Below are 12,730 nucleotides of genomic sequence, written 5' to 3'. Positions count from 1 at the left end.
GGATATTGAAGAATCCTTGCATCCCTGGGATAAAGCCCACTTGATCATGGTGTATGATCTTTTTAATGTGTTGTTGGATTCTGATTGCTAGAATTTTGTTAAGGATTTTTGCGTCTATGTTCATCAGTGATATTGGCCTGTAGTTTTCTTTTTTTTTGTGGTATCTTGTTCAGGTTTTGGTATTAGGGTGATGGTGGCCTCATAGAATGAGTTTGGAAGTTTACCTTCCTCTGCAATTTTCTGAAAGAGTTTGAGTAGGATAGGTGTTAGCTCTTCTCTAGGCAAAACACTCTCCGACATATATCACAGCAGGATCCTCTATGACCCACCTCCCAGAATATTGGAAATAAAAGCAAAAATAAACAAATGGGACCTAATTAAACTTAAAAGCTTCTGCACAACAAAGGAAACTATAAGCAAGGTGAAAAGACAGCCTTCAGAATGGGAGAAAATAATAGCAAATGAAGCAACTGACAAACAACTAATCTCAAAAATATACAAGTAACTCCTACAGCTCAATTCCAGAAAAATAAATGACCCAATCAAAAAATGGGCCAAAGAACTAAATAGACATTTCTCCAAAGAAGACATACAGATGTCTAACAAACACATGAAAAGATACTCAACATCACTCATTTTCAGAGAAATACATATCAAAACCACTATGAGGTACCATTTCACACCAGTCATAATGGCCACGATCCAAAAGTCTACAAGCAATAAATGCTGGAGAGGGTGTGGAGAAAAGGGAACCCTCTTACACTGTTGGTGGGAATGCAAACTAGTACAGCCACTATGGAGAACAGTGTGGAGATTCCTTAAAAAACTGGAAATAGAACTGCCTTATGATCCAGCAATCCCACTGATGGGCATACACACCAAGGAAACCAGAATTGAAAGAGACACTTTTACCCCAATGTTCATCGCAGCATTGTTTATAATAGCCAGGACATGGAAGCAACCTAGATGTCCATCAGCAGATGAATGGATAAGAAAGCTGTGGTACATATACACAATGGAGTATTACTCAGCCTTCAAAAAGAATACATTTGAATCAGTTCTAATGAGGTGGATGAAACTGGATCCTATCATACAGAGTGAAGTAAGCCAGAAAGAAAAACACCAATACAGTATACTAATGCATAAGAAAGATGGTAACAATAACCCTGTGTATGAGACAGCAAAAGAGACACTGATGTATAAAACAGTCTTTTGGACTCTGTGAGAGAGGGCGAGGGTGGGATGATTTGGGAGAATGGTATTGAAATATGTATAATATCATATATGAAATGAGTTGCCAGTCCAGGTTCGATGCACAATACTGGATGCTTGGGACTGTTGCACTGGGACGACCCAGAGGGATGGTGTGGGGAGGGAGGAGGGAGGAGGGTTCAGTATGGGGAAAACATGTATACCTGTGGCGGATTCATTTTGATATATGGCAAAACCAATACAATATTGTAAATGTAAAAACTAAAATAAAATAAAAAAAGGAAAAAAATAAAAACAAAATAAAATTCTTAGTAATTAAAAAAAAGAAGAAGAAGAAGAAAGGGACTCCACAAATTTCATCTCCAGCCTTCTGTGGACTCCTTTACACTTTCCTCCTCAACTTCCTTCCATGAAATCTCTTCCCTAGGTTAAAAAACACACCTTGGGCTTCTTTCTGGTTCAGACAAGATGGTCTCGATCTCTTTTGCCTACTCATCTATTTATTCTGGAAATAAGAAGAGACCACTAAAGGGAGCTTTTTATTTGGCAAGAAGAAGGTGAACTAGATTAGGGCCTGAAGAATGGAAGAGCAACACAGCAGCACCTAAGAGAGGACAACCCAGTCCCAGCATTCCTGACCTCCAACCTAGCATGAGAAGGCAGCCTGAGTAGGGCTGTTCCTCCCAAGGAATACATGTGAAGGAACATCAGGTGGTGGTTTAGTTGCTAAGCTGTGCCTGACTCTGTGTGACCCCATGGACTGTAGCCCACCAGGTTCCTCTGTCCATGGAATTCTCCAGGCAAGAATATGGATTCTGATGCCCTCCTCCAGGGGATCTTCCCAACCCAGGGGTTGAATCCAGGTCTCTACAAGGCAAGTGGATTCCTTATTGTCTGAGCCACCAGGAAAGCCCAAGAAACTCAATAATGGCATGGATATTTGGAAAATAAAAGGATAAAAGCATATGTTAATATTAGATAAAGTAGACTTTAGAGCAAAGAAAATTTCCAAAGACAAAGGAATACAAGGACATTACATAAAGAATAAAGAGTTGAATCCCTAAGTCAGGAAGATCCCCTGGAGGAGGGCATGGCAACCCACCTTAACATTCTTCCCTGGAGAATCCCCATGGACAGAGAAGCCTGGCAGGCTGTATAGTCCATGGGGTCACAAAGAGTTGGACATGACTGAAGTCACTTAGAACACATGTAAGAGACTAAAACTTAAAAGTCCTCACCAAAAAGATCTTGAAAGTTAATATGTGCTATGCTATGCTATTTTAAGTCACTTCAGTCGTGTCCGACTCTGTGCGACCCCATAGATGGCAGCCCACCAGGCTTCCCCGTCCCTGGGATTCTCCAGGCAAGAACACTGGAGTGCGTTGCCATTTCCTTCTCCAATGCACGAAAGTGAAAAGCGAAAGTGAAAAGGCTCAGTCGTGTCTGACCCTCAGCGACCCCATGGACTGCAGCCCTCCAGGCTCCTCCATCCATGGGATTTTCCAGGCAAGAGTACTGGAGTGGGGTGCCATTGCCTAAATATGTGAGGTGATATTAATAGATATGTTAATTAAATCAATGAGGAATCCATTAATAATGTATACCTATTTAAATTGTCAAGTATTCCTTAAATATCTTGCCATTTTATCTGGAAATTATATTTTTCAAAAACTGGAAAAAAGACAAATAGCAAGAATTTCCATGCTTTTTGTATAATTATGTAGGTGTTTCAGACATTACACTTGGTATGTAAAGGTTTTTTTTTTTTTATTCCAAATAATAACCAATGGGATTCTTTGGATATTCAGAAAAGTAAGAAACCTTGGACATTATCAAGGCAATCCTCCCATATTAAGGACATATAAGTAAATCCAAGAATGATTATGTCACTTATCTAAACTTATAAAACTTGATGCAAAAGTAGCAATGGAAACCAGGTTTCCTAGGTTTAAGTGAATCTTTACCAAATTACACAGCAAATGGAAATATCTCCTATGTTCTGCAAAACTTGATTCTTATCTCTTTCACAGTTCAGTTCAGTTCACTTCAGTCACTCAGTCGTGTCTGACTCTTTCCCACCCCATTAATTGCAGCACGCCAGGCCACCCTCTCCATCACCAACTCCCAGAGTTCACTCAGACTCACGTTCATAAAGTCAGTGATGCGATCCAGCCATCTCATCCTCTGTCGTCCCTTTCTCCTCCTGCCCCCAATCCCTCCCAGAATCAGAGTCTTTTCCAATGAGTCAACTCTTTGCATGAGGTGGCCAGAGGACTGGAGTTTCAGCGTTAGCATCATTCCTTCCAAAGAAATCCCAGGGCTGATCTCCTTCAGAATGGACTGGTTGGATCTCCTTGCAGTCCAAGGGACTCTCAAGAGTCTTCTCCAACACCACAGTTCAAAAGCATCAATGCTTCTGCGCTCAGCCTTCTTCACAGTCCAACTCTCACATCCATACATGACCACTGGAAAAACCATACTCTTGACTAGATGGACCTTTGTTAGCAAAGTAATGTCTCTGATTTTCAACATGCTATCTAGGTTGGTCATAACTTTCCTTCCAAGGAGTAAGAGTCTTTTAATTTCATGGCTGCAGTCATCATTTGCCGTGATTTTGGAGGCCAAAAAAGTAAAGTCTGACACTGTTTCCACTGTTTACCCATCTATTTCCCATGAAGTGATGGGACCAGATGCTATGATCTTTGTTTTCTGAATGTTGAGTTTTAAGCCCACTTTTTCACTCTCTTGTCTCACCTTCATCAAGAGGCTTTTTAGTTCCTCTTCACTTTCTGCCATAAGGGTGGTGTCATCTGCATATCTGACGTTATTGATATTTCTCCTGGCAATCTTGATTCCAGCTTGTGCTTCTTCCAGCCCAGCATTTCTCATGATGTACTCTGCATTTAAGTTAAATAATCAGGGTGACAATATACAGCCTTCATGTACTCCATTTCCTATTTGGAACCAGTCTGTTGTTCCATGTCCAGTTCAAACTGTTGCTTCCTGACCTGCATACAAATTTCTCAAGAGGCAGGTGAGGTGGTCTGGTCTGGTCGTTCAGAATTTTCCACAGTTTATTGTGATCCACATAGTTAAAGGCTTTGGCATAGTCAATAAAGCAGAAATAGATGTTCTTCTGGAACTCTCTTGCATTTTCCATGATCCAGTGGATGTTGGCAATTTGGTCGCTGGTTCCTCTGTCTTTACTAAAACCAACTTTAACATCTGGAAGTTCACAGTTCACGTATTGCTGAAGCCTGGCTTGGAGAATTTTGAGCATTACTGTAAGAGTGTGAGATGAGTGCAATTGTGCAGTAGTTTGAGCATTCTTTGGCATTGCCTTTCTTTGGGATTGGAATGAAAACTGACCTTTTCCAGTCCTGTGGCCACTGCTGAGTTTTCCAAATTTGCTGGCATATTGAGGGCAGCACTTTCACAGCATCATCTTTCAGGATTTGAAATAGCTCAATTGGAATTCCATCACCTCCACTAGCTTTGTTCATAGTGATGCTTTCTAAGGCCCCCTTGACTTCACATTCCAAGATATCTGGCTCTAGGTCAGTGATCACACCATCGTGATTATCTGGGTCGTGAAGATCTTTTCTGTACAGTTTTTCTGTGTATTCTTGCTACCTCTTTTTAATATCTTCTGCTTCTGTTAGGTCCATACCATTTCTGTACTTTATCGAGTCCATCTTTGCATGAAATGTTCCCTTGGTATTTCTAATTTTCCTGGGGAGATCTCTAGTCTTTCCCATTCTGTTGTTTTCCTCTATTTCTTTGCATTGATCGCTGAAGAAGGCTTTCTTATCTCTTCTTGCTATTATTTGCATCTCTGCATTCAGATGCTTATATCTTTCCTTTTCTCCTTTGCTTTTCACTTCTCTTCTTTTCACAGCTATTTGTAAGGCCTCCCCAGGCAGCCATTTTGCTTTTTTGCATTTCTTTTCCATGGGGATGTTCTTGATCCCTGTCTCCTGTACAATGTCATGAACCTCTGTCCATAGTTCATCAGGCACTCTGTCTATCAGATCTAGGCCCTTAAATCTATTTCTCACTTCCACTGTATAATCATAAAGGATTTGATTTAGGTCATACCTGAATGGTCTAGTGGTTTTCCCTACTTTCTTCCATTTAAGTCTGAATTTCGCAATAAGGAGTTTATGATCTGAGCCACAGTCAGCTCCTGGTCTTGTTTTTGTTGACTGTATAGAGCTTGTCCATCTTTGGCTGCAAAGAATATAATCAGTCTGATTTTGGTTTTGACCATCTGGTGATGTCCATGTGTAGAGTCTTCTCTTGTGTTGTTGGAAGAGGGTGTTTGTTATGACCAGTGCATTTTCTTGGCCAAACTCTATTAATCTTTGCCATGCTTCATTCCATATTCTAAGGCCAAATTTGGCTGTTACTTCAGGTGTTTCTTGACATCCTACTTTTACATTCCAGTCCCCTATAATGAAAAGGACATCTTTTTTGGGTGTTAGTTCTAAAAGGTCTTGTAGGTCTTCATAGAACTGTTCAACTTCAGCTTCTTCAGTGTTACTGGTTGGGGCATAGACATGGATTACTGTGATAATGAATGTTTGCCTTGGAAATGAACAGAGATCATTCTTTCATTTTTGAGATTGCATCCAAGTATTGTATTTCAAACTCTTTTGTTGACCATGATGGCTACCCATTTCTTCTGAGGGATTCCTGCCCACAATAGTAGATATAATGGTCATCTGAGTTAAAGTCACCCATTCCAGTCCATTTTAGTTCGCTGATTCCTAGAATGTTGATGTTCACTCTTGCCATCTCCTGTTTGACCACTTCCAATTTGCCTTGATTCATGGACCTGACATTCCAGGTTCCTATGCAATATTGCTCTTTACAGCATTGGACCTTGCTTCTATCACCAGTCACATCCACAACTGGGTTTGTTTTTGCTTTGGCTCCATCCCTTCATTCTTTCTGGAGTTATTTCTCCACTGATCTCCAGTAGCATATTGGGCACCTACTGACCTGGGGAGTTCCTCTTTCAGTATCTTATCATTTTGCCTTTTCAAACTGTTCCTGGGGTTCTCAAGGCAAGAATACTGAAGTGGTTTGCCATTCCCTTCTCCAGTGGACCACATTCTGTCAGACCTCTCCACCGTGACCCCGCCATCTTGGGTGTCCCCACGGGCATGGCTTAGTTTCATTGAGTTAGACAAGGCTGTGGTCTTAGTGTGATTAGATTGACCAGTTTTCTGTGAGTATGGTTTCAGTGTGTCTGCTCTCTGATTCCCTCTTGCGACATCTACCGTCTTACTTGGGAGTCTCTTACATTGGACGTGGGGAGTCTCTTTACATCTGCTCCAGCAAAGCACAGAATGCTATATGTCCACAAAACAAGGAGACCTGAGCTGTATCAGAGTCAGGAAACGCTGCTTGGAGCAAGTGGTTTTTACTGAGATCTGAAAGATGTCGAGGAGGTAATCATGTAAGAGAGAGAAGGTGTTCCAGGGAGAAGAAGGCATTTATAAAGAGCTTTAGCCATATGTGAGAATATAGAGTGAGAAGAACAGACATGCCAGGATTGAACCTTCAAGGAATTTAATTTACTTAAATTTACCACTGTCCTCGCACAGGGTGGTGGGTGGGGAAGAGAGATAGAGGAAAAGACACAGAGACACTGAAAATTCTCTGGTGTTTGGCTTCATGAAGAAACTAAACCTATTGAATCAGTGTTCCACCCTAAGAGCTCATTTAACCTTAATGGGCTTTGCTGGTGGCTCAGATGGCAATGAATTTGCCCACAATGTGAGAGACCGGGGTTCTATCCATGGGTCTGGAAGATTCCCTGGAAAAGGGAACGGCAAGCCACTCCAGTATTCTTGCCTGAGAAATCCCATGGAGAGGGGAGTCTGGTGGGCTGCAGTCAATGGGGTCCCAAAGAATCAAACCCTTTCCAAAACACAGTACTTTGGCAGTTAAGGCCTAACACTCAAATTTGAAGAAAACACTTTCAGTCCATAATACTACCTAACATAAAGCACTAAGTGAAAGAGGAGAGTGAAAAAGTTGTTTAAAGCTCAACATTCAAAAAACTAAGATCATGGTATCTGATCTCATCACTTCATGGTAAATAGATGGGGAAACAGTGGAAACAGTGTCAGACTTTATTTTTTGGGGCTCTAAAATCACTGCAGATGGTGACTGCAGCCATGAAATTAAAGACAGTTACTCCTTGGAAGAAAAGTTGTGACCAACATAGACAGCATATTAAAAAGCAGAGACATTACTTTGTCAACAAAGGTCCATCTAGTCAAGGCTATGGTGTTTCCAGTGGTTATGTATGGATGTGAGAGTTGGACTGTGAAGAAAGCTGAGTGCCAAAGAATTGATGCTTTTGAACTGTGGTGTTGGAGAAGATCCTTGAGAGTCCCTTGGACTGCAAGGAAATTTAACCAGTCCATTCTAAATGAGATCATCCCTGGGTGTTCTTTGGAGAAAGTATGCTAAAGCTGAAACTCCAGTACTTTGGCCACCTCATGCAAAGAGTTGACTCATTGGAAAAGACTCTTATGCTGGGAGGGATTGGGAGCAGTAGGAGAAGGGGACGACAGAGGTTGAGATGGCTGGATGTCATCTCCAACCTGATGGACATGAGTTTGAGTGAACTCTGGGAGTTGGTAATGGACAGGGAGACCTAAAGTGCTGTGATTCATGGGGTCGCAACGTGTCAGACACGACTGAGTGACTGAACTGAACTGAACTGGGGAAAGGGAAGCATGTTGATTTTCTGGTCCTTCAGTGTCTCTCTGGGCTTTCTTCTCCAGGCTCAGAATAAATAGCCAGTAAATGGGAACTGCTCTTCAATGAACTGGGTGGGTGGATGGAACATGTTAAACAAAGCTGAATCCCGGTCACAAAATGAATACTGGTTGTTTTTTCATGCTACAAGTTATTGTTTTAAGATTTGCAGTGAATAGGTTTTGAGCTACAGTAGAATGGGAGTTTACCATTGGAAACGATTATTCTCTTTCTGAAGAAGGTCTTTGAAAGTTGTATGTTAATTCTTTTAGGTCAGTCAAGGAGCACACAGTAGAGCAAACACCTTAAGCGGTGCTAAAGGTTTCTATTAAATTCGCATTGTTCTTTTTACTCACTAGTTTTTGTTTCATCCTCCATTTTTGACTACCCATTTTTTCCATGTCTTCCAAGTAATCTCTTGAAATCTTCATAACTTTCACTAAAGATTAGTTTTTCTCTATCAATGTGTTAGCTAGATTTTTCTACTCTTATTCTTCTTAGTCTATTCCTTAGTATTTCCTATAACTTTATGCCATGTTTTTCTGATGTACCATTTTGTCGCCATAAACAACATTGTATTCTGCACCTGGGATGAACACTAAGCTTTTTGGTGTGCGGATCAGAGATAAGTCAGAGTCATAACTTATAACTCCTTATAAGGGAATATATTGGCTCTAACCCGCAGTAACAAGAGATTTAATGGTTAAATATAGATGCATGCATGCATTCTAAGCCACTTCAGTTGTGTCCAAGTCTTTGCAACCCTACTGACTATAGCCCAACAGGCTTCTCTGTCCATAGGATTGGCCAGGCAAGAATACTGGAGTAGGCTGCTGTACCCTCTTCCAAGGGATGCTCCTCACCTAGGCATCAAACCTGAGTCTTCTTACATCTCCTGCATTGTCAGGAATGTTCTTTACCACTACCGTCACCTGGGAAGCACCAAATGTTGGTACATATGTACTATATTTGGTTAAAACACTAAAGAATAAAAAAAAAAAAAACCTATAATAATATAACAGAGAAGGGAAAAGGTTAAACTTAGTTAAGTTAAATGTTAAATCAATTTTATAGAGACAATGCATATAAAAAATAGGAAAGGAATGACTTTCAAATATTGTGATGTCCCCCCAATAAAAAATTATACATCTATCAACATGTTAATGTTCTGGTAATGGGTTCATCTACTGAATGCCCAAACACTGTAATTAATTGTCTGATCACTTTGAGGATGAACAGTATGCCCAGGGCAAACCGTACCATAGCAATGCCTCCAACACCTGCCACACCAATTCCCTCCATACCCCTGAAGATAAAGAACACATCCAATGCATGCACATGAGTCTTTTACCTGGGTTTTTTTTTTAGCGGATCAAATGAGACAGTATGTAGCTTACCAGGCTTCAGATTATTAGAGGTAATGGTAACTGTACATGCAGGAAACGGTGGAGGCCTATAAGCAATTGAAGAGAAACTGTATTATGCCATTGATGAAGCATGAGCAAAATCAAGAGATGACTAAAGATCTTTGAAGCAACATAAATAACAGATCTATAAATCGTCCATGCAGACAAGTTTAGTTCAACCAATGCACTAGACACAGTATTGCAGCTATTACACTGTACAAAAATAGGAAATAACTGGGAATGGCCATGTGTAAAATAAAAGATGCAAAATTCATGAATATGTAAGAAATACACCCAGTTTTGAGTACTTCCTGTTGCTAGTGACTCCTACATGGAAGTCCTATACTGCACCACTCGAGCCATTTCGTCTGCCTTTCAAGGCTCTCCTGATTCTGCTTCTAGAGGAACTAAAAAGCCTCTTGATGAAATTGAAAGAGGAGAGTGAAAAAGTTGGCTTAAAGCTCAACATTCAGAAAACTAAGATCATGCCATCTGGTCCCTTCACTTCATGGGAAATAGATGGGGAAACAGTGGAAACTGTCAGACTTTATTTTTTGGGGCTTCAAAGTCACTGCAGATGGTGACTGCAGCCATGAAATTAAAAGACACTTACTCCTTGGAAGAAAAGTTATGACCAACCTAGATAGCATATTCAAAAGCTGAGACATTACTTTGCCAACAAAGTTCCGTCTAGTCAAGGCTACGGTTTTTCCAGTGGTCATGTATGGATGTGAGAGTTGGACTGTGAAGAAAGCTGAGTGCCAAAGAACTGATGCTTTTGACTGTGGTGTTGGAGAAGACTCTTGAGAGTCCCTTGGACTGCAAGGAGATCCAACCAGTCCATTCTAAAGGAGATCATATGGTTTTTATTTTTCTATTTGTTAATGTGGTGTACTACATTGATTGATTTGTGGATATTGAAGAATCTTTGCATCCCTGGGATAAAGCCCACTTGGTCATGGTGTATGATCTTGATGCAGAGAAAGCCTTTGACAAAATTCAGCATCCATTTATGATAAAAACTCTCCAGAAAGCAGGAATAGAAGGAACATACCTCAATATAATAAAAGCTATATATGACAAACCCACAGCAAACATTATCCTCAATGGTGAAAAATTGAAAGCATTTCCCCTAAAGTCAGGAACAATACAATGGTGCCCACTTTCACCATTACTATTCAATGTAGTTTTGGAAGTTTTGGCCACAGCAATCAGAGCAGAAAAAGAAATAAAAGGAATCCAAATTGGAAAAGAAGAAGTAAAACTCTCACTCTTTGCAGATGACATGATCCTCTACATAGAAAACCCTAAAGACTCCACCAGAAAATTACTAGAACTACTCAATGAATATAGTAAAGTTGCAGGATATAAAATCAACACACAGAAATCCCTTGCATTTCTATATACTAAGAATGAGAAAACAGAAAGAGAAATTAAGGAAACAATTCCATTCACCATTGCAACGGAAAGAATAAAATACTTAGGAATATATCTACCTAAAGAAACTAAAGACCTATATATAGAAAACTATAAAACACTGGTGAAAGAAATCAAAGAGGACACTAATAGATGGAGAAATGTACCATGTTCATGGATTGGAAGAATCAATATAGTGAAAATGAGTATACTACCCAAAGCAATTTATAGATTCAATGCAATCCCTATCAAGCTACCAAAGGTATTCTTCACAGAGCTAGAAGAAATAATTTCACAATTTGTATGGAAATACAAAAATCCTCGAATAGCCAAAGCTATCTTGAGAAAGAAGAATGGAACTGGAGGAATCAACTTGCCTGACTTCAGGCTCTACTACAAAGCCACAGTCATAACCCAGTGTACGAGACAACAAAAGAGACACTAATGTATAGAACAGTCTTATGGACTCTGTGGGAGAGGGAGAGGGTGGGAAGATTTGGGAGAATGGCAATGAAACATGTAAAATATCATGTAGGAAACGAGTTGCCAGTCCAGGTTCGATGCATGATGCTGGATGCTTGGGGCTGGTGCACTGGGACGGCCCAGAGGGATGGTATGGGGAGGGAGGAGGGAGGAGGGTTCGGGATGGGGAACACATGTATACCTGTGGCGGATTCATTTTGATATTTGGCAAAACTAATACAATTATGTAAAGTTTAAAAATAAAATAAAATTGGAAGATTTAAAAGAAAAAAACAAAAAAAAAACAAAGCCACAGTCATCAAGACAGTATGGTACTGGCACAAAGACAGAAATATAGATCCATGGAACAAAATAGAAAGCCCAGAGATAAATCCATGCACCTATGGACACCTTATCTTTGACAAAGGAGGCAAGAATATACAATGGATTAAAGACAATCTCTTTAACAAGTGGTGCCTGGAAAATTGTTCAACCACTTGTAAAAGAATGAAACTAGAACACTTTCTAGCACCATACACAAAAATAAACTCAAAATGGATTAAAGATCTAAACATAAGACCAGAAAGTATAAAAATCTTAGAGGAGAACATAGCAAAACACTCTCCGACATACATCACAGCAGGATCCTCTATGACCCACCTCCCAGAATATTATATAGCTTTAGAGCTACAGTAGAATGGGAGTTTACCATTGGAAACAATTATTCTCTTTCTGAGGAAGGTATTTGAAAGTTGTATGTTAATTCTTTTAGGTCAATCAAGGAGCACACAGTAGAGCAAACACCTTAAGCGGTGCTAAAGGTTTCTATTAAATTCACATTGTTCTTTTTACTCACTAGTTTTTGTTTCATCCTCCATTTTTGACTACCCATTTTTTCCATGTCTTCCAAGTAATCTATTGAAATCTTCATAACTTTTGCTAAAGATTAGTTTTTCTCTACCAATGTGTTAGCTAGATTTCTTACTCTTATTATTCTCAGTCCATTTCTTACTATTTCCTATAGCTTTATGCCAAGTTTTTCTGCCGTACCATTTTGTCCCCATAAACAACACTGTATTCTGCACCTGGGATGAACACTAAGCTTCTTGGTGTGCGGATCAGAGATAAGTCAGAGTCATAACTTATAACTTCTTATAAGGGAATATATTGGCTCTAACCCACAGTAAACAAGAGATTAAATGGTTAATATCTTATTCATTGGAAGGACTGATGTTGAAGCTGAAACTTCAATACTTTGGCCACCTGATGTGAAGAGCTGAGTCATTTGAAAAGACCCTGATGCTGGGAAAGATTGAGGGCAGGAGGAGAAGGGGATGACAGAGGATAAGATGGTTAAAGACATAACCGAATCAATGGACATGGGTTTGGGTGGACTCCAAGACTTGGTGATGGACAGAGAGGCCTGGCATGCTGCAGTTCATGGGGTTGCAAAGAGT

This window comes from Bos javanicus, chromosome 23, assembly GCF_032452875.1.
Source record: "Bos javanicus breed banteng chromosome 23, ARS-OSU_banteng_1.0, whole genome shotgun sequence".
In the NCBI taxonomy this organism is placed as follows: Eukaryota; Metazoa; Chordata; class Mammalia; order Artiodactyla; family Bovidae; genus Bos; species Bos javanicus.
The sequence above is the reverse complement of the archived record's forward strand: the minus strand, read 5'-3'. Positions refer to the sequence as shown.